Below are 20,380 nucleotides of genomic sequence, written 5' to 3' on the forward strand. Positions count from 1 at the left end.
GTTAGCGGCGCCCGGTTTCGATCCCACGACTCTCTGGCTGCAACGGGAGGTACGTGGCGCTCTTCTCATTGCGCTACAAACCGAGACAGGAGTATGTGCTACGAACGCGCCCTTCACTCATTCAAACTACGTCAAGAAGCTACTTATACAACGAAGGCACGCGAAGCTGAACGTCAGCGGAAACGACAAACTGAAAACTTTAGAGGAGGATGTTGAATTTCCCGTGGGAAAGCTGTGGAGCGAAGCGCCACGCGCCTTGCGGCTCAACCAGAGAAGAGGACGAAGAGGGCGGGCAGTGGGGTAGGAGCGTGAGCACGCAATAAAGGAAGAGGAGAACCAGGACATGTTCGATCAGGTAACGCTGGTGTCGATCTCTTCGCTGTCTCTACATTTCTCTACGTTTCTCTGTCTCTACATGGGGGTTCACACTACGTTCCCATTCGAGCTCCGATAAATGAAACAACATAACGGCAACACAATGGAACCTACGCGGAACCCCCACGATGCTTCGCATCCTCCTCAAGGTTCCCCACAGGAAGATGGTATAATTTTGTTTAAGTATACAGTGAATAAGTTATACAGTAAGCTTACAAGCGATAAATGGTGTCTTTGGAAGAGTATGGTATCTGATAAGGCCCTCTGATTTCAGTTTGTGCTAGATTCTGCAGACTTCCTGTGTCATATGACGTTGTTCCGAAGAAGCGTTTAGTCGCGGACGCGGATTACTCTATAAGCCCGTCACCCCGCTGCTCGCTGAAGATATGCGTAGCAGATGCCCGATTGCGAGCGCTGACCTCAGGACAAGACGACGCATCATTATTTTTTTTTTGTCGTTTGCTGATTCCTGCGTAGAATTTTGCATTATTCATCGTACTTATTTCGTATGTTCGTGAAATTTATGCCACACTGCTTGTTCAAGGTAGTAGCTGAGGTGTGAAGCGTAACTGGCGTGGTCAGGCATGAGTTGGTTCTACGCATCAAAACAGATAACTGGGCGAGCTGGTTTAGATTCATCTTCACTAGGCGCAAAAAGACACGGACAAACACCTGAGGTAAACACAAACAGGGCGCCACAGTGGCTCCCTGTTTGTGTTTACAGTGAATAAAGTTATAGAGTGGAAGCGTGCTTCGAAATGTTTCGCGTATAGTACGAACGCCTCGTTCAAAACTTTAACTTTTGGTGGGACGGCTGTATCCAGGGTTGGGCGGGCGGGCGGACGGATGGCCAGGCGGACGGACGGACAGACAGACAGACGGACAGACGGACAGACAGACAGACAGACAGACAGACAGACAGACAGCCAGACAGACAGACAGACAGACAGACAGACAGACAGACAGACAGACCAAAATGTCTGCGTTTAAGTAGCCCGAGAGAGACTATCGTCTTTAATAAAAATTGCTTTTTTAAATGACCGCGGCCCATTTGAATGTGCAAACGATCTCAACGCCACTCTGCTCGTAGCAAAAATGTCCCAAGCCCGATCGTTGCGGCTATATCGACTGCCTCTCTAAGCCCCACAGGACCTGTGTTGTGGTGTCACGAGAGCGCATGTCCGTTTTCGGATGCAAATACCCGCTGTCATTCCCATCAGGCCATGAAATCAAGTCGCGGTCCATTGGAAACTCATTTCTAAGTTTATTTCCGGTGTGCTTAGGGTGCTTAGGGGCTAGGAGTGCTTAGAGTGCTTAGGGGCTCGGGCTGTTGGGGTCTCATGTCTTCGTTGTATCAGGTAGTCATGCTACTAAAACACCGGGACACTCGTTTTCCCACGCCTGGCGCTAGAACGTTTCACCTCCGTGAGAAAAACGCGTACTGAAAGAACGCGCCGGGACGCACGTTTTCCAACACCTCGCGCTAGGACGCTTCGTGCTTCAAGGACACGATACTTACAGCAACGCTCTGTACCTCTACCCCGCAACGGTTTCATCTCCGTAGGCAAAACTGCAAGGCGACCAGAATGCAGGTATACTGCTTTGACACCCCCCCCCCCCCCCAGGTTTCACGTTGCGGTTTCATCTCCGTGGACAAAAACGCCAAGGCGCCAAGACACCACATGCTGCGCCCCTCCCTAGGTTTCACGTTAGTGGAGATGGCCCGGGATTTTTTACAACTCCCATTAGGTTGAACACATTAACGATTGTAAGAACCTAATCATTTTCATTTTCATTTTCAAGCCGATCATTTTCAGGTATTTTACCCTCCTAACTAAATTTTTAAAAATGGTTCAAACCAGCGCGCATGACACGCCAGCGGGCTTTTCACCTAGGTTAGATGAATACAAGGGAAGGCTTAGGTCATTGCTATTAGAAACTGCACAAAAAACAAAAATAAATAATTCTTGCGCTTTGATTCAGATCCGTGACAGAGTACAGCCCAAATCTCAAAATATCACCCCCCCCCCCCCCTTGTATGAGCCCCCGTTATATGGAAAACCGGAACCATTTGGTTTTACCGCGCACGCCTGATGGGTAGACCTACGTCAGAAATGAAACCTTCCAAGGTGCCATCATTTATTGCGGTCTAAAATGTCGCTTTGTGGGTTTGAATATGTGTATACTTATCATAAACGCTTATAATCTGCGATACGAGTTTCATGCAAACAAAGTCGAAATTCAGTAGGGTATACTTGTAGTCATTTCGCACTAAACATTTTAAGGCTACTTCTGCACTCACTTATTATTGCCACCAAAGTGGTAAAAAATAATAGCCCCATTCGTACAATAGCGACGCAACGTTAGCGAACTTATATGCAAAATATTGGCGCATATATAAAATGTGAGCTTTGTGTCATTCAAAGAACCGTCTCTTCAGATGAATTTATTGTAATTTTGTTTACAGTAATGTAATGTAGTGCAATGTAATGTAATGTCGTTTACATTAATGTAATGTAATGCGATTCGTTTATACGCTACAACCTCGTCGAAAAAGCTTTACCACTTTTTTCATTCTGCTTTTGACATTTAGCGACGCCCAGGTCAATGCAGATGAAGGACCTCACAAAAAATGTATTCGGAACAAAAAAAATGAGTTTTTTTTTTTGCTGCAACATACACAACTAATTAGATTTAAATAACCTTATGAGCTCTGTGCTAAAATAACTTCCAAATGTTCTGAGCGGCAAGCATTGATATTCCAGATGGAATTAGATCATGGAGTGTTCTAAGATACAAGTACGCTCCGCCAACTTCCGCGGATGTTCAGTGCTGTTTTTTGTGCAGGCTAATATACAGCCAAACCCGGTTATAGCAAACTGCGATATGCGCCACAATATGTTCGATATATCGAATAGCCGAGACCGCCTATAACGAGTTTTTTTGTTACAAGTTCGCAATACGCGGGACCCCCTTACCCTCACCCTCCTCCTTCAGCCAACCCCATATGCATACACGAACTCAAGAAAGTATGCCATTACCATACACAAAACTATCTATTCATTTCAATCAATGAAGTTACTTTCCGCTGTAACTACCTAATTTCCCAAAAAGCGGTGATTCTTGTTCTCACTTTCGTTTTGTAGGCGTCAATTAGCACAGCATTCTCTACATGAGACATCATTTACATGAGTTGCAGTACATTTCATTCAATATCGAAGCAATATTGGTGGAGCACATTGACTGCTGATAGCGCTTCATTAAGCATCGGACGGCAACGTCGTCGTCGCAACTCAGGCAATCCACGAACAGCACTCCTTTCACCAAAACATCGGGAACGTTGTTGATTGGATTGATTGGATTGAATAAACTTTATTTAATCCGGCTGAACGACGTTTTTACGCTCCGCGATGCGGGCCTCAGCGTCGTCCTGGTGGCTACTCATATGAGACGGGAGTACGCCGCTCGCGAGTCTCGTGCCTTTCGAGGGCCCGCACGCAGGACCTGCTGGACGGCCCAGTGTTGATGTGCGTAGGTGTAGCTCCTTGCGGCTTCTGCAAGCCGTGGCGGGATGGTTCTTGACTTCGCTTCCACAGGGTTTGTAACACAGTCCCATAAGATGTGAACGTTGGCGAGCTCTTCTCACAGGTCATCGAGGCTTCCATCTCGGTCCGGACTCGCTGACTGGGAGGGTTTAATCGTGAGTCAGGCGCATGGGAAACAGTTACGGAAAGTGCCGGGAGTGACGTCGCTCCATGGGAGGCTAAACACCTCCATCGCAGCCAGTCAACATCTCCATCGCCACTCCGAGACCATGCATTTTGGCGGCAATTCTAGGCGCGCCCAGTTCGATATATCAGATGTGAACTTCGTTATAAGGATTATGTTTCGCGTGCATTTTCGTAACTGGTCTGTCTTTATTCGATATATAGCATAATTCGCTCTATCCGGGTTCGTTATAATCAGGTTTGACTATAGACTGAAAGGAGGTACAACTTCATAGTATAAAACATCTTCACAGTTGGTTTGTCAAGGCTCATTTTTAGGGTCTTATCGCCCAAGTTTCAGATAAATTTGTTAGAAGGCGCCTGTTGTAGGGCGCATTTTGAAGCAGAGAATGGAATTTATTATAGCCAATGATTTGTCCGCTATTTCCAGTGCTAGTCAAGAATTTGTCCGAAAATACGGTGGTGAATAAATAAGGACTTGGCCTACATATGCCTAAACTAGTTTTTGACGCGTAGATATATGCCTCAATGACACTGCTCAGTGCCTATTATAAAGGCGCCTAAACATTAATTTTACGTAACCAAAGTTCCGGTCTCTAGTTATCACACGCGCCATATTGATGACTTCCCGGCGTATTCTACTAGTCCTTTTAAATGCAGAGCATTTCAGTAACTCACGATGTCACCCGCGTTGACGTCCGTAGTCCGCACCGTCGTTGTCCCTACTATATAAAAAAAAATACTATCTGGCGCCCGGTTTCGATCCCTCGACCCTGCGGGCGGACCGTAATGTACATGGTGCTCTACCCACTGCGCCACAAAGCCGACACAGATTGGGAAGCTACGAACGCGCCTTATATCGTTGACTCATTCAAATTACTGCTGACGAGCGTTCTCTCGTCAGCAGTTGCCACAAGTGCAACAACATTAACGTAACGCAAACTACTTAACGTCGTGCGCCCCCGGAAATGCTCTGCATTTGATCGTGCCCCTCGCGAGGGGGATGTTTCACTGCGTCTTCTCTAGGTCGCGGGACCCGTGGAGCCATCTGGCGGAGGCGCGGCACAACTCGTAGCACTTTGAAAACGGAGAAATTCCCCGCATTTCCCCGAGGGGAAGAATGTGAAAGTGCGAATGCACGAGTTGAATTTGCGCGGTTCGGTAATGTTCGCGAAAGAGAGATCACACACACACACACACAACTACAAAGAAAGAAAGATGCATTTATTCACAGACACCTATTTGTGTTGTCGTTGTACTTGATTGCTAGAGCGGATCTCAGTTTTGAAATTTCGTGTCAGTACTCCTTTAAGCAGGTGCATTAGCCCTTCTCACGCCCGATTCTTGGCCAATCCCCCACGTGGGTATGTGCCATGTCAGCGGCCAGGCAGCGCGCGCCCATCTCCCCGCGTTGCCAAGGAAGACGAGGAGATTCCTGGCCAATCCCCCACGTGGGTATGTGCCATGTCAGCGGCCAGGCTGCGCGCGCCCATCTCCACGTGCGCGGTCATCGCCTGTGGACGCAGGTTCAGGGTCGCTTAAGAAGTGCATTGCACTTAAATGCGGCGCCATCCAGCTGTGTGTGTGCGTGCCGCACTTGTACAAATGGCGAGTGCATTGGCTGTCCACAGAGCAAAGCATTCGTGCAAGTAAGCCGTTGCAGTCAGTCAATCAGTCAGTTAACAACTCCGCAAGCATTTGCGTTTCTTTCCCTCTTTTTTCGTAACGTTTGGCGGGCATCCTGCTCATCCTTCTTCTCACAGCCAGTGTATGTAAACATGCCGTGTGCTCAAGCTGCATGAATCTGACTTTGGATTTCAAAATGAGGCCCCGTAGGGCCTTCCAAAAATTGCCTCGGCCGACGGTGTTGCACGTCGTCCAGGCGGGGTATTGGGAAAAGTTTTCAACTAGCAATAGTCGCTGCTCCGCTAGGTGAAGAGGTTTATTTGTCCATCGAAGCAGATACATAACATGCCTCGATGGAACTACGCATCGGGTAACAAATATACATTACAAATCGGAAACACACAGAAAAACAACAATCCAGAAGTGGCTGCCGCTGGCCTACACACAAGTTGTAACAGTTTGTACCACGCAGGGTACAACATAAGCAGAGTAGAAAGTCGAGTTGTTGGCAAACGCGAACAGTAGTTTCAGGGTCGAAACACCACGAATGTGGGTAGAAGTGCTACAGTCTTACATAGTTACAGATACACACATGGTAAAGTGAACACTGCAGATAACTGTGTATCGTATTTAGTCTGGTTACAAGGCTAATATTCTAACTTTTTAGTATGGTTACAGGGCTAATATTCAACTATTCTTATTTCCAAACGTGCGTTGTTGACCTTGATGAAGCGGCACGACCAACGCAGGAGGAACGCCTCTTCCCCCAGCGTGGCGAGCTCTGCTTCCAGGTGTTCGAACAGACGCGTGCGCATGCGCAGCAACATGGGGAACATAGCCTTGTGAGGCCGGGACCGGAGTGCCGCGACACCACGACGCCTCCACACAACCAGGGCCCCCACACATAACAGAAAAGTTACTAGGGCATCGCGAGATTTTGTGCGCTCCCCTAGGCGTACTTTAAACATCCTAGACATCAGCGTCCAAAACGTCCTCGCTACAGAACACTGAAAGATTGCGTGTCGCAAAGTTTCATTTTGTCCGCATTGAGGGCACCGCGCTGACGGAGTTACGCCCCACGCTGCCAAGCGGTCTCTAGTGGGCAGAACTCCCCAACCACGCTCCCACCCGAAATCTTTGACGTCCGCTGGGAGGACCGGAGAAGTCAGCTGCCTCCAGCGCGCCTTTTTAGAGCGCTCTTTCTGCACCGCAGTGAGTTCCGCCACAGCAAGTTGCTCGCAAAGTTCGCTTGGGGCAATGTCCGAAATTTCGAAGTCGGGAATCTGTGCTAACAGTTCTCGAAAGGTTTTCGTGACATAGGTGTAGAACGACGGCGGTTCCTCTGCCAAAGGACCGATGTAAGGGTCACTGTAAAACACACCTCGCGATGTGCCCAGGAAGTAGTTTAGAAGGCTGCTTCCTATGTAGTCCGGGTTTCGCGTCAAATCTACAAACCTACGCAACGCCAGGACGCTGCACATTGTCGACATGCATGGAAGGCTGTATCCCCCCATGCTGGTTGGGAGCCGCATGAAAGCCCGAGCTACCCTCTCCGTCTTTCCTCCCCAAAAGAAAGAGAATAACTTGCTCTCCAGCTTCCGCACTACATTTCGGGGTGGACGAGCTATGCGCGCAACGTAATAAAGAGCGGAAGAAACGCATGCTTTAATTACGAAGCTGCGCTCCGTAAAGGACAGTTTAAATTGCGCAGCCACCGACAGGCGCTTTTTAGCCTTCTTCACAATTCCTGTCCATGTCTCACGCGCCACCTCCCCCGAGGCGTGGTACGTTACACCAAGGACTTTGACGGCGGCGATCCACTCCACTTCTCCCCAAAGGTCTGACGTGAATGCTCCGAATCGCAGTGCCTTACTCTTACCCCTGTTTATTTGCGCGCCAGACAGCTCGCTGTAGATGGAATAGAGGCGCGAGAACGCGGTGAAGCTGCTGTCGTCCCGCAAAAACAGGGACACGTCATCTGCGTACGCTGACACTTTTACCTGGGCCTGTCCGGGAAGGGGAAAGCCGCGTATGCCAGGAGAGTTCGCCACGCGTCTAAGTAGAGGGTCGATTGCCAGGACAAAAAGTAGGGGGGAGAGTGGGCACCCCTGCCTGATCCCTCGCTCAACTGGGAAAGGGGCGCTAAGTTGTCCGTTTACGAGGAGTCGGGAAGTGAGGCCACGGTACAAGAGGTTTAACCACGTAATAAGTTCCATTGGAAAGCCGAAGCTGCGAAGAACGGCCATCAAATAACGATGTTCCACTCGATCAAAGGCTTTGGCTTGATCCAGAGATACAAAGCAGCCTGGAATGCCTGTTCGAGTGGCGAATGCGAACAAGTCCCTGGTGAGAGATAGGGCCGAAAAAATCGAGCGCCCCGGCACGCTACATGTCTGGGTGGGACTCATTACGTGCGGCAACACTTTGGAGAGGCGCCTTGAAATTATGGTGGCTACGATCTTATAGTCAGTATTCAGCAAAGTAATAGGCCTATATGCTCGCGGGTCTGACGGCTCCCCTCCAGGTTTCGTTATAAGGACTATGTTGCCCTCTTTAAAAGAAAGTGGCCGCTCACCATGGGTGAAAAAGGCGTTCACCATCTCTAACAACGGGTCCTTCAGGCACGAAAAGAAGGCTTTGTAAAAGCTCAATGGGATGCCGTCTGGCCCAGGGGCTGAGGACTGGTTCATGCTTCCGACTGCATCCCACAGCTCCTCATAAGAGACAGGAGCGGTCAAAGTGTCAGCTAAAGAACTGGGAACTTGTGGAAGCTCACCGCAAAAGTTGCGAACATTCTCCTCAAATTCCGGGGAAGATTCGCGCTCTCCTGACGCCTTAAAAAATTCCCTGAAGTGGTGAGTGAACACTTCACTTATGTCGGCTGGACGCGAACTGGCGGCGCCGTTCGGCAACACAACGTGGGGCACGTGCGCTCGACCGACGTCATCTACCGAACCTGCCCTAATATACCTTAGTGCCGACGGGTCTGACAAAGGCCTGCCTTGCACGAATGCGCGACCCGCTGCGCTAGACGACTGACGCAAAAGCCTCTCGTAGCGCGCCCTCAACAGACCCTCATAGTCGCGCATGGCAAATGTCATTTGCCCGCTCTTTATGATGCGGAACCTCCTCAAAGCCTCATCCAGTTCTCGTGAGATGCGCGCTTTACGTTTGCGTCCCGCCTCCATAAGTATCTTGCGCCAACTCGACCTTAAGTCTTCCCACTCGTTCCTCTGCGGCCCGGGTTTCAGCTGGTCCTTAAGAGAAGCAACGCTATCAGGATCTGCTAGCAGGCAGATGTCCATACGCCACATGTCATGGCTGGAGATGGTTCCGCGTTGCACCAGCTTTACGGAGACGGGAGAATGGTCGGAAATACGAGGTGTGCCAGACGGAAACACCAGCACCTCGCAGCTTTCGAGGCATCGACTGAGTTCTGGGGGCAGATAGAATTTGTCCAGCCGGCTGGCGGACGCTCCTCTCGCCCAAGTTGCAGCGAAGGTGCCGCCGTGGGTCTGCACCCAAGCGTCACTCAGTCTAAATTGATCTACCAAGTCACCAAGAGCGCACGCGCCGCGCCGTGGTCTTCCCTGACCGGGCCCCCGAAGGTCTCGAACAGGGTCTAAAACGCAGTTAAAATCACCCACTAAAAATGTGGGGTAACTGTCGAGTAAGTAAACATCCAGAGATGCAAAGAAATTTGTAGAAAGGTGACGCTGTGCCGGCGCGTACACGTTTACAGCACGTACTCTGCGAGAAAAAAGGTAAAAATCGACCGCGATCGTTCGGCCGTCAAACCCAAAGGTGACATGCGCTTTTTGGCGCAAACTGGGTCGCAACAATATTACGCCAACTCCTGAGGCAGGCGAGTTCGACAATGTAAAAAAAGCGTCAACACAGAAGCGCTCTTTAAACAGGGAAACATCTCGAGGCGTGCGAAAATTGCACTCCTGCAAGAAAAGAACATCAACGTTTCGCGCTCTAGCAAAGTGCATAACCTCCCTCTGCTTATCCTGGTTTCGAAAGCCTTGGGCGTTCAAGGAAAGAAAGTGCACTAGCATAAAAGGTTAAGGCGCTACTTAGCGTTGATGCTCCTTTCTTTCTCCACTGAGCTCAGTGATCGACTCGCACGCTGAACATACCTCGATCTCCTTGGGCCTGGCGTAGCGAACGCACCTCGTGAGGCGCAAAATAGAACAAACAAATGGCACGTGACATGAGCGGCACGCGAGCACGGAGCAACTAATAGGTGGTTCGATAGGGGCCGTGTGCAACGTGGAACGATGTCACGCGACTCCGGAACGGAGCAACAATCAGAAAGGACCCGATGATAGCCGCTGGGGCCAACAAAAAACAAAATAAGGAACGATGCAATGAAAGAGGCATCAATGAAATTTCGCGAAGCCTGTATACGCAATTTGTGTTTCCCTGCTCGCCAGCGAGAATCATCGCCCTTGGGCACGAATAGCAAGGGCGCCGGTAGAAAAAGAACGTTAATAAAGGCTGCGAAACCCATTGATGCCCCTTCAATTACAAGTCTGGACTGGCGTTAGAAATAGGCAGACACAGCTTCTTACTTATGTCTGCCGTGTGATCCGAGTCGGTTGCCGATGAAAGTTCGCGTTTGCTGTCCACACGAGAGCTATCCAATAGGTCCGCAACCTGGCTAATCGGGTTAATCAGGCGCGGGTCCTTGTTCTGTGTTGATAGAGCTTGCTTGGTCAAGACAAGTGGTTCGGCAGGCAGCGAGGCGTCATCCTGGTGTCGTGCGAGGCCAGCCGGGAGACTTGCCGCCGTCGCATCACGGTGGTAGGGCTTGGATGCTTCTCAGCGGGCGGGCTTGGCGTCGTCCTCGTTGAAGGGAACGCGGAGTCCTCGGTTGCGGGCACCTCGGGCCTTGGCCGCTGGAACGTGTGTTTGATCCACAGGCTTAGACAACGATGGCTGCTTACGCTGATCCGCTGAGCTTCCTTCTTCTGTGTCGACTTCCGAAGAGCTGGCCGGGGAGAAGGAATCATCGGTGGATGAGCTGCCCGCTGTCGCTGCAGTGGGTTGGCTAGCAAGCTCGTTGGTTGATGACGTGTCCCTGTCAAGTGCGGGCAATGATTCAACGTCATCCATCGGCGTTTCTTCAACGCTTGTCGTGGTTTTCGAGGCGTCGTCATCGCTCGAAGGCACAGAACTGCAAGGAATGTCCTCGGGTGGGGTCTGTCGCTGGGATGAAGTCGCCTGCGAAGCCTCGTTGGCGCCGCGAGGAAGCTCGGGAAACTCACTTGCTGCGTCTGCGTAAGACCGCGGCCGCAGGCAGTCCGCCGTGGCGTGGTCTCCCCGGCAGCGGCGACACACGGCAGAGCATGAGTCGAACTCGCGTCCGAAGGCCTCGCACCGAGGACACCAGGGCGTCTTGCAGTCGGAGCGGTTGTGGCCCTCGCGTTCACACCGAGAGCACACTCTCTTTACGCCCCGGTACTCGCACTGTACCTTGTATCCTCGCACAGACAGGAAGTTTGGAATGGGTGACTTCATCTCAATACGAACGAGACGAACGCCGTTCTCGATGCGCGGTCGACCATTGAAGTTCGGGTAGTGCACGCTGAGCACCCTGCCGTAGGGCGACAGGGCTGCTCCCAGATCTTGGTCGTTCATGTACCATTGGAAACGATAGATGGTGACGTACACGATCTGAGGACCTATGCATGTAACGGGGCACGAAGTACCATTCACGACGATGGCACCACGCTCGTTGAGGGTCTTAGCTGCAGCAGCGGACGAAACCGCGGCACAAAACTTCATGCCTCCTTGGTGCTGGAGGCCCTTGAGGCCGTGGGGACCCACGACGTCTTCGATGGCATCAATGATGTCGTCAACGGAAGCATCCTTGGGGGCATCAAGCTTGAAGCATTGCGCCTTGGGGACTGGTGGCCGGTATTTCACGGCAGCGGGTTGCATAGAGGCCATCTTGGACGGCGAGACGAAGGAGACGGGCAGCAAGGTGGCGGAGAGCGTCCAGAAGCACAGGGGGGGCTACCCAACGCAAAACGTAGGGTCGCCCCGCAGGAAACGAAAGAGAGCGCCAAGAACACGAACTGACGTGGCTTCCAAACGCTTAGCCAGCGCGCGTACCGAAGGTGATCAACGAGGCCCCGCACACAGTGCTAGGACCCGGCCGACGGCCGACGATGTTGCTGAAAACCTGAGGGATCAACGAGTCCCCGGCACCAGCTTCGCTGCACAGAGAATCTCTTCAAGAAAATTTATTAATCGCCGATACAAAGACCCGCTGTGTTAAATACTACACGGGTCGCCTAAACCATACACACTGCATCTATCACTTCACTTACTACACTACTCACTACACACACAGTTCACTCCACAGTTCTCCATAGTTCACTAGTACACACACTATTAGAAGCACAATTACTCTGAAAGATCACTGTAGATCACATCCTCGAAAGTTCACGACAATACGCCAAGATCAATACAACAGTCAATAGGGTAGAATAGACACTTCTATTTGTTTGTTTACCACACGGATAAACCGAGTGGACCACCGCTGAAGGAACTGCTCTTCCCCCAGCGCGGCGAGCTCAGCCTCCAGGTGATCGAATAGACGCGAGCGCATTTTCCGAAGCATTGGAAACATGTACTTTTGCGGCCGCGCTCTGAGAGCCGCAAAGCCGCGCCTTTTCCAGATGATCTGGGCACCAACGCACAGTAAAAACAGAACAAATGCGTCGCGCGACTTTGTGCGTGCGTCGAGTTTGTGTCCAAACATCCGAGCTAACAATTTCCAGTAGGTCTTAGCAACCTTGCAATCGAAAATCGCGTGCTGCAGGGTTTCACGCTGCCCGCACTGTGGGCACCTGTTGGAGGGTGCCACACCCCATTTTGCGATGCGGTCTGCCGTGGGCAGGACCCCCCAGCCGCGTTGCCAGCTGAAATCTCTGACGTCGGCAGGTAAAAATGAGGCCGTCAGCTGCTTCCACCTTACCGCCCTGCTCTTTCGGAGCTGGTCCTGAGTGAGCTGCGTCACTGCGAGGGTTTCGCAAATATTACTCGGCGGTGTGTTGAAGAAGTCAATGTCAGGGAGTTGCGTTCTCAAATTTCTGAACGACTTTATGACGTGCTTATAAAACGGGGGTGGCTGCTCGGCTGAGGGTCCTACCCGCACACTATCGAAAAACAATGCTGGGTCAGTGCCAAGGAAGAACTCACAGAGCTTTCGCCCCGGGTATTCCTCATCACTAGCTAGGTTGAGCAAGTTCCTTATTGCGAGGAGACTACTCATTGTTTCTAAACAGGGGATACTGAAACCGCCCATGCTGCTTGGAAGTCGCAAGCAAGTGCGGGCCACTTTTTCAGTTTTCCCACCCCAGAAAAAGGAGCCGAGCATAGTTCCCAGTTTCCTGAGTACATGCCGTGGTGGCCGCGCCACCCTCGCTACGTAGTAGTAGGCTGCCGACACGCAGGCTTTTATCACATAGCTGCGCTCCTGCAAACAAAGGTCGAAGGATGCAGCTACTGCTAGCCGCGCCTCCGCCTTTCCTTTCAACTGCCTCCATGTCTCATTCGCCACTTCGCCCGACGCGCGAAAGACAACCCCCAACACTTTCACTCGGGCAACCCATTCAATGCCGCCAGGCAGGTCCGACGCGAACGCGCCAAAGCGGAGCGCCTTGCATTTCCCCCTGTTCAGCTGGGCACCAGACAGCTCGCTGTACTCTGTGAAAAGCCGTAAAAACGCTGCGTAACTGTCTTCGTCTCTTAAGAACAGGGAAACGTCGTCCGCGTACGCCGAGACCTTGACCTGGCCCTGGCCAGGCAACGGGAAGCCGCGTATCGCAGGGGAGTCAATTATTCGACGCAAAAGCGGATCAAGGCATAGGGCGAAGAAGAGGGGCGACAGCGGGCAACCCTGTCTTATTCCACGAGTCACGGGGAAGGGTTCAGTGAGCTGCCCGTTCACAAAAAGCTGCGATGTCACGTCCGTGTACAGTGCCCCCAACCTTGCCACGCAGTCTTGAGGAAAGCCGAAGTTTTCCAGGACGGCGAGCAAGTACTGGTGCTCGACCCGATCGAAGGCTTTCGCCTGATCGACCGAGACAAAACAGCCGGAGATGCCCGTCCGCGTGGCGAAGGTGAAAAGGTCTCTAGTTAGTGTCAGCGCCGAGAATATAGTGCGGCCGGGGACGCTGCACGTCTGCGCTAAGCTAACTATTTCCGGGAGCGCCATGCCGATGCGTTTAACCAGCACAGACGCTACCAACTTGTAGTCCGCATTCAGCAGAGTTATCGGCCGGTAGGCATGCGGTTCTGAAGGATCACCGCCGGGCTTAGCTACTAGAACTACCCTCCCCGCGCGAAACGAGTCGGGTTTCCTTCCTTCGGCCAAGAATGCGTTCACCATTCCTAGCATCTGCTCTTTGAGGACCGGGAAAAACACTTTGTAAAACCCCGCCGGGATTCCGTCAGGACCAGGAGCGGAGGAGTCACGCATATCTTTCAGTACTTTCCATAGCTCCTCCGCCGTGACAGGGGCACAGAGACGCTCGTGCCAGTGGCTAGGGACGCTGGGCAGTGCCCCGCAAAAGTTCCGTACGTGATTTTTGAAGCTGTTCTCATCAAGGTAAGCCTTCTCTGAACTGAAAAATTCTTGGAAGTACTGGGCAAACGTCCTGCAGATATGCTCATTATTCGTACTCCGTTCACCATTCGGTGATTGTACGTATGGTACATGAACACGCGATGCCTGATCTATTGAGCCTGCTTTAACGTGCCTTAAGACAGACGGATCTGAAACTGGGCGCCCCAAAACGAATGCTTTGCTTGCTGCGCGTGACGATTGCCGCAAAAGGCGCTCGTATCGCGCTTTTAGCAGATCCATGTAGTCTCGCATAGCAAACGTTACAGTATCTGCGCTCTTAACTATTCGTAACCTCCTGAGGGTTTCGTTTAGATCACGCGTGATGCGAATCTTGCGCTCACGCCCTGCTTGGGTAAGAAGTGTACGCCATCCAGCTTTCAAGCAGTCCCAGTCGGCTTCCCCTTGATGAGTGTCCCTTTCCTCCACTAGAGAAGCCCTAATTCCTGCCACGCTAACGGCATCAGTAAGCAAGCATTGATCCATTCGCCACAAATTGGGGTTAGGATCACCTGTATGGGATTTTAGTTTCACCGAAACTGGCACGTGATCTGAAATTCTGGGCACCTCCTCTGGGAAGGACAACACTTCGCAACTCTCTACCAAGCCACTTAACTCGGGCGGAAAAAGAAATTTGTCTAAACGACTGGCCGATCGACCCCCAGACCATGTAGCAACAAACACGTCTCCGTGTAGATGAACCCACGCATCGCAGAGGCGAAACTGATCCATCAGGTCGCGCAACGCGCTCGCACCTCTATACGGCCTTCCTCGGCCTGGCCCTCTAACGTCTCGCTTGGGGTCAACAACACAGTTAAAATCGCCCACTAGAAAAGTTGGGTAGGCATCCAACAAAAACATGTCTAGCGAACGAAAGAAACTGGCGGAAAGATAGCGCGGTGCAGGCGCATACAAATTAACCGTCCTCACCCGGCGTGAGAACAGGTAAAAATCAATGGCAATTACCCGGCCGTCAAAGCCAAAAGTTACATGTGCTTTGTCGCGAAGGTAAGCACTCAAAAAGACAACACCAACGCCTGAGGCCATAGAGTCGTTTAGCGAAAAAAAGGCGTGAACTGAAAAACGCTGTTTAAATAATTTAACATCATGCGGGGTGCGAAAATGGCACTCTTGCAAAAAAAGAATATCAACTTTCATTGCTCGCGCAAAATGCATGATCTCTCTCTGCTTGTCAAGGCTGCGGAAGCCTTGAGCATTTAAAGAAAGTAAATGCACTTGCATTAAAGGATTTAGTAAAATTAGGGCCTTTTTTCGTTGTCAATCCCTTACTCCTCCTCAGAAATCAGCGACGCGGTTCACGAGCTCAGCTGGCCTCGTTATACCTTTAAAGGAAGGCGAAGCATACGGCCTCGTGAGGCGCAGCCTTCCTGCGTCTCGCGTGCCCAACGCTAAACAAGCTCCTAGCGTGGGGCGAGCCCACGACATGCACGTGATGCCGGAACGGAGCAACCGAGGGAGCTGGCAGAGGCCGTGTGCAAAAAAGAACGCTGTCACATGATGTGTGTACTGAGGAGGAAAGGCGACCAAAATGGCCGTCGAACCCAAAACAAAATCGAACATCAAAATGGCAATGAAAGGAGCATCAATGGGATTTCGTGCTGGCAATCGTTTCAACCACTGCTTCCCATTTCGCCAGCATAAAACCCCGTGGGCAAGCAAGAATAACACGGCCATCTGACAATGAAGGATGGCTAGACTGGCAACGAAATCCATTGATGCTACCTTCATTTACAAATCAGGACTAGCGTTGGAGGCGGGCAGACACAGTTTCTTACTGGGGTCTGCCGTGTCATCTGAGGGCGTTGGCATCGATAACAGCCGCTTGCTGTCCACTCGTGAGGCGCCTAGCAAGTCCCACACCTGATTAATTGGGTTGACCAGACGCGGGTCCTTGCCTTGCGTTGAACAGTCCGGTTCGCTCAAGGGTGCTGGGTCGGTCGGGAGGGAGGCATCCTCGGAGGGTCTAGGGGAGGCGCCATGATGGTCGGCTGCTGTCACATCGCGATGGGAGAACTTCTTGGATTCCCCAGCTTGTACCCTTCTCTCCCCTGGTTCTAAACGCCCACAAAGGCCGAGGTCTGATAAAAGCGGGCTTATCACTACCCAGACAACTAGCATAGAAAGGAACGCGTTCTAGCTAACTCATACCGAATAAAGATGGGCTGTGAAAACCGTGGCCACATCGCCACACCGAATTCTGAGAGAAACGAACGCTTTTTTAAATGCAGAGCATTTCAGTAACTCACGATGTCACCCGCGTTGACGTCCGTAGTCCGCACCGCACCCCTCCCTACTATATGAAAAAAAGAAATACTATCCGGCGCCAGGTTTCGATCCCTCGACCCTGCGGGCGGAACGCAATGTACATGATGCTCTAACCACTGCGCCACAAAGCCGACACAGAATGGGACGCTATGAACGCGCCTTATATCATTGACTCATTCAAATTACTGCTGACGAGCGCTCTCTCGTCAGCAGTTGCCACAAGTGCAACAACATTAACGTAACTCAAACTACTTAACGTCGTGCGCCCCCGGAAATGCTCTGCATTTGATCGTGCCCCTCGCGAGGGGGATGTTTCAATGCGTCTTCCTACTGGCCAATACACTCGTCGTCATCTGTCGGATGTTGTGCGAACCCTTTGCGGCTGATGGCGCGCGATTTGAAACGACATTTGCATATGATCAAACTGAAAGGCTCTCCAAGAAAAACAAATACCAGGGCCAGAGTTTCTGCAGTGGATGTTTTATCTTCACCTTTAAATTGAAATATACTTTTTCATACTACAAAGCAATTTTCACGAATGCGGATATTTCTTATTTCTTGAATTTCTCCTTTTTACGGTACATCTTTCAGGGTCATTTATCGCGTCGCAAGTGACCTGAAACATCCGGCGTGCAAGCTACACCTTTCTTTCTTATCGCGTCCCTCGCTGGGAGCCTCGCCGTTGCGGCACCACCTCACTACGTGAGGGTAAAGCAGCTGCTTCGCCTGCGCTTGATCGATCTTCGTGGGCAGGCTCGTCTGTACGGGCGCTTGAGCACAAGCTAACCACGTGAGTAGTCGAGGATTTAACGGCTGCTTCGTCCCGCTTGGTCCCCTTGTCTCGCCATCGATGGCGAGACCAGGAGGGGCTTTCTATGCGTTCCCTTCAGTGCAAGAGAAAGGAGGAATCCAGCCAATCAGTAGATATAGCTACACGGCAGGCACAAGCAAAGGCAAAATATCATGAAATACCGCGTGCGTGTATTTGCTCTGGCTCGTGATAACTAGGTTTAGAGGTGTTAAACTAGAGCCATTTTTTTCTTCGCCAAAAAGGGGCCATGTAGGAAAAACACAAGTTTGGTTCTTTCTTCTAAAAATTCTTTCTCGATTCTTGGGTCACCCCTTTTTAACGCACACTTCACTCAAATAAGCTATGTAATTAGGAAAAACGGGAATGGCCATGCGACTCACTAGCTCATTTTCTGCAACAGAACCTATGGTGTCATATGCCGAGCTGTGCGATTGGCTGAGAACGGCAAAAGCAAATGCAAATTAGGTAGGGCTTTTAAGCATCCCGAAGGAGCTATTGGTGCTTAAATGTAATGCATATTCATTTTACAGCAGTAATAATGGCGGGGTAAAAGATAAAAGCTACGAAAATACACGTAAACATAGAAGCACCGATGCGCACTGCTGTTGGTACTTGGTGCACTGTGCTCTTTTTTTTTTAATGCGAACTTTTGTACTTTTGTTGAGTGCAATTTCTTGTATTTGTTCTCATGAAAAAATGGCTCCGCCTAGTCACCCAAAAACCTGTAACCTCTTGTTACCGAAGTAAAACTAACGTTTGTGCATATAACACGGCAGTTTAAAAACATTAAACAATTCCAGGTTCATAACCGTTCTCCTCTTTTTCGTTTTTTTTCTTTGTTTGCGCTAACCCACGCACAGATTGATTGTTGCTGACTGGTTATCTTTTGCATAAATTAAACGTGAATCTGTCGGTGTACTTCTGCGTATCTGCATAGTACGCTTATTTGCACTGATGTATGAAAAATACATAGCTGTGTGTAATTTGCATAGTTGTGTGAAATTTACAAGCACTTATGTGTGTCGTGCGCTTTCTACTTTTTTCCTTGTATGCGGGGCACTCTCCTAGTCAAGCCGAGCCACGGCTTTTTGATTGTGCCCCCAGCATCGAGAACTGTTGCAATTGTTGATGTCGGAATAAAGATTTGAAAGATTTGCACTAAGGGGAAGTTTGAAAGCAACTAAGAGGTAGCTATCCACCGGCAAAGACACGATGCAAACACTCAGAGACGAGCAGGGTAACGTTATGCACAACTTGGACGAAGTGATAAAGGTAGCAGAACGATTCTATGCCTGATTGTGTGCCAGCGACGTTAGACCAGGGTAAACAACTGAGAGTATCAGCTCAACTTGCGATCTCCCACTAGCAACTAAAGAGGAAGTAGCAAACCATTTCATGGAAATTCGAAAAGCTCCAGGTGACGACAGGATAACTGTGGATCTTTTGAAGGAGGAAGCAGATATTGTACAAGGAAATCTTGCTGTACTATTTTCAGAATGCTTGAAGACTCAAAAAGTGCCAGTAGTCTGGAAAAAACGGCTACATTATTCTGGCTCATAACAAGGGAGATAACAAGGACCTCAAAAATGACAGACCCATCAGCCTACTCTCAGTTGTTTACAAGCTGCAGCGCTCGTCCTATCCGCTCCCTTCGTCCACGTCTTTTTTCACGCTGTTGTTCAGAATGATGCCGCACCAACTCGACCAGCTCAATTAGCCGCATAACTGACAGCCTGAATTCCCATCAACCCAGAGAGCAAGCTGGGTTTAGGAAAGGGTACTCTAGCCATGGCGCACATTCATGTCGTTAATCCAGTAATAGAAAAATCCGTTGAGTGCACTGAACCACTTTACATGGCATTTATAGATTATGAGAAGCTTTTGATTCCGTACTCACCGCAGCCGTGCTAGAAGCACTAAGAGACCAGGAAGTAGAGGAAACCTAAGATTTCTAATAAACCTATACAGGAAACCTAAAATTTCTAGAAGACATATACAGTCGAACCTCGTAATTGGAACTCCGAGAGGACAGAAAATCTATTCGAATTAGCCGGAGTTCGAACTGGCAGGGTCCCTTTTGATTGGTGGTACAGCACGCGCTACCAGTATTATAAATGCATGCGCGATAAAGTGGACAAAAGTTCACGTCCTTCGGAGCGCACTTTCAATAATTGATGTGCTGCGAAAGTAGGGCATACACAATGGTCAGTTTGAGATGCTAACCCGAAGAAGCAGGCGCGCACTTCCGCATTACAATCCATAGTGCAAAGGTCGCGTGGTTTATGCCGGCTGCTTGAGTGTACGTGGAGCAAGCACGCGGTTACGGTTTTGGGTAGCTGCGTAGGCTAGTGACGCATTGAACGCTGGCCTTTGGCTTCTAATTTCCAGAAAAGTAGTCTGTTCGGACGGGCATAATTGTTCGAAATAACCGTGGCACGTGTTTCACGTTCTAATTAGCAAAGTTTTCCCCCATTCAAATACACTCCACTTTCCTGGGACGAACGGACTGGTTCGAATTACCCTTTGGCTCGAATTATGCGACTTAGAATTAACGAGGTTTGACTGTATAAGGAAGGTACAGGCAGGATAACCCTCCACAAGCAAAGCGATAAATTTCCGATCCGAAAGGGAGTAAGACAGGGCGATAACATCTCGCCAAAAATATTTACAGCATGTATGAAGGGGGTATTTAGAAAGCTCGACTGCGAAAACATAGGAGTAAGGATAAACAGGGAATACTTAAGCCATTTGAGGTTTGCGGGCGAAGAAATCATGCTGAGTGAGACTGCAGAACACATGCATACAATGGTTCAGAAACTACAATAAAAAAGCATGGCTGTGGGGGTAAAAACATATTTTAATAAATCAAAAGTAATGAGGAATAAGCATTCCATGAATGCCTTCTTCAACTTA

General features: G+C 50.2%; 1 pseudogene; it reads right to left on the reverse strand.

Moving 5' to 3' along the window:
• Nucleotides 1-5,930: 5,930 nt before the first annotated feature.
• On the reverse strand, nt 5,931-6,038 carry LOC144171256 (U4 spliceosomal RNA; annotated as a pseudogene).
• Between the last annotated feature and the right edge of the window lie 14,342 nt (nt 6,039-20,380).

Source organism: Haemaphysalis longicornis, unplaced genomic scaffold, assembly GCF_048455015.1.
Source record: "Haemaphysalis longicornis isolate Haplotype H1 unplaced genomic scaffold, Haemaphysalis longicornis Haplotype H1 scaffold_2, whole genome shotgun sequence".
NCBI classification, from domain to species: domain Eukaryota; kingdom Metazoa; phylum Arthropoda; class Arachnida; order Ixodida; family Ixodidae; genus Haemaphysalis; species Haemaphysalis longicornis.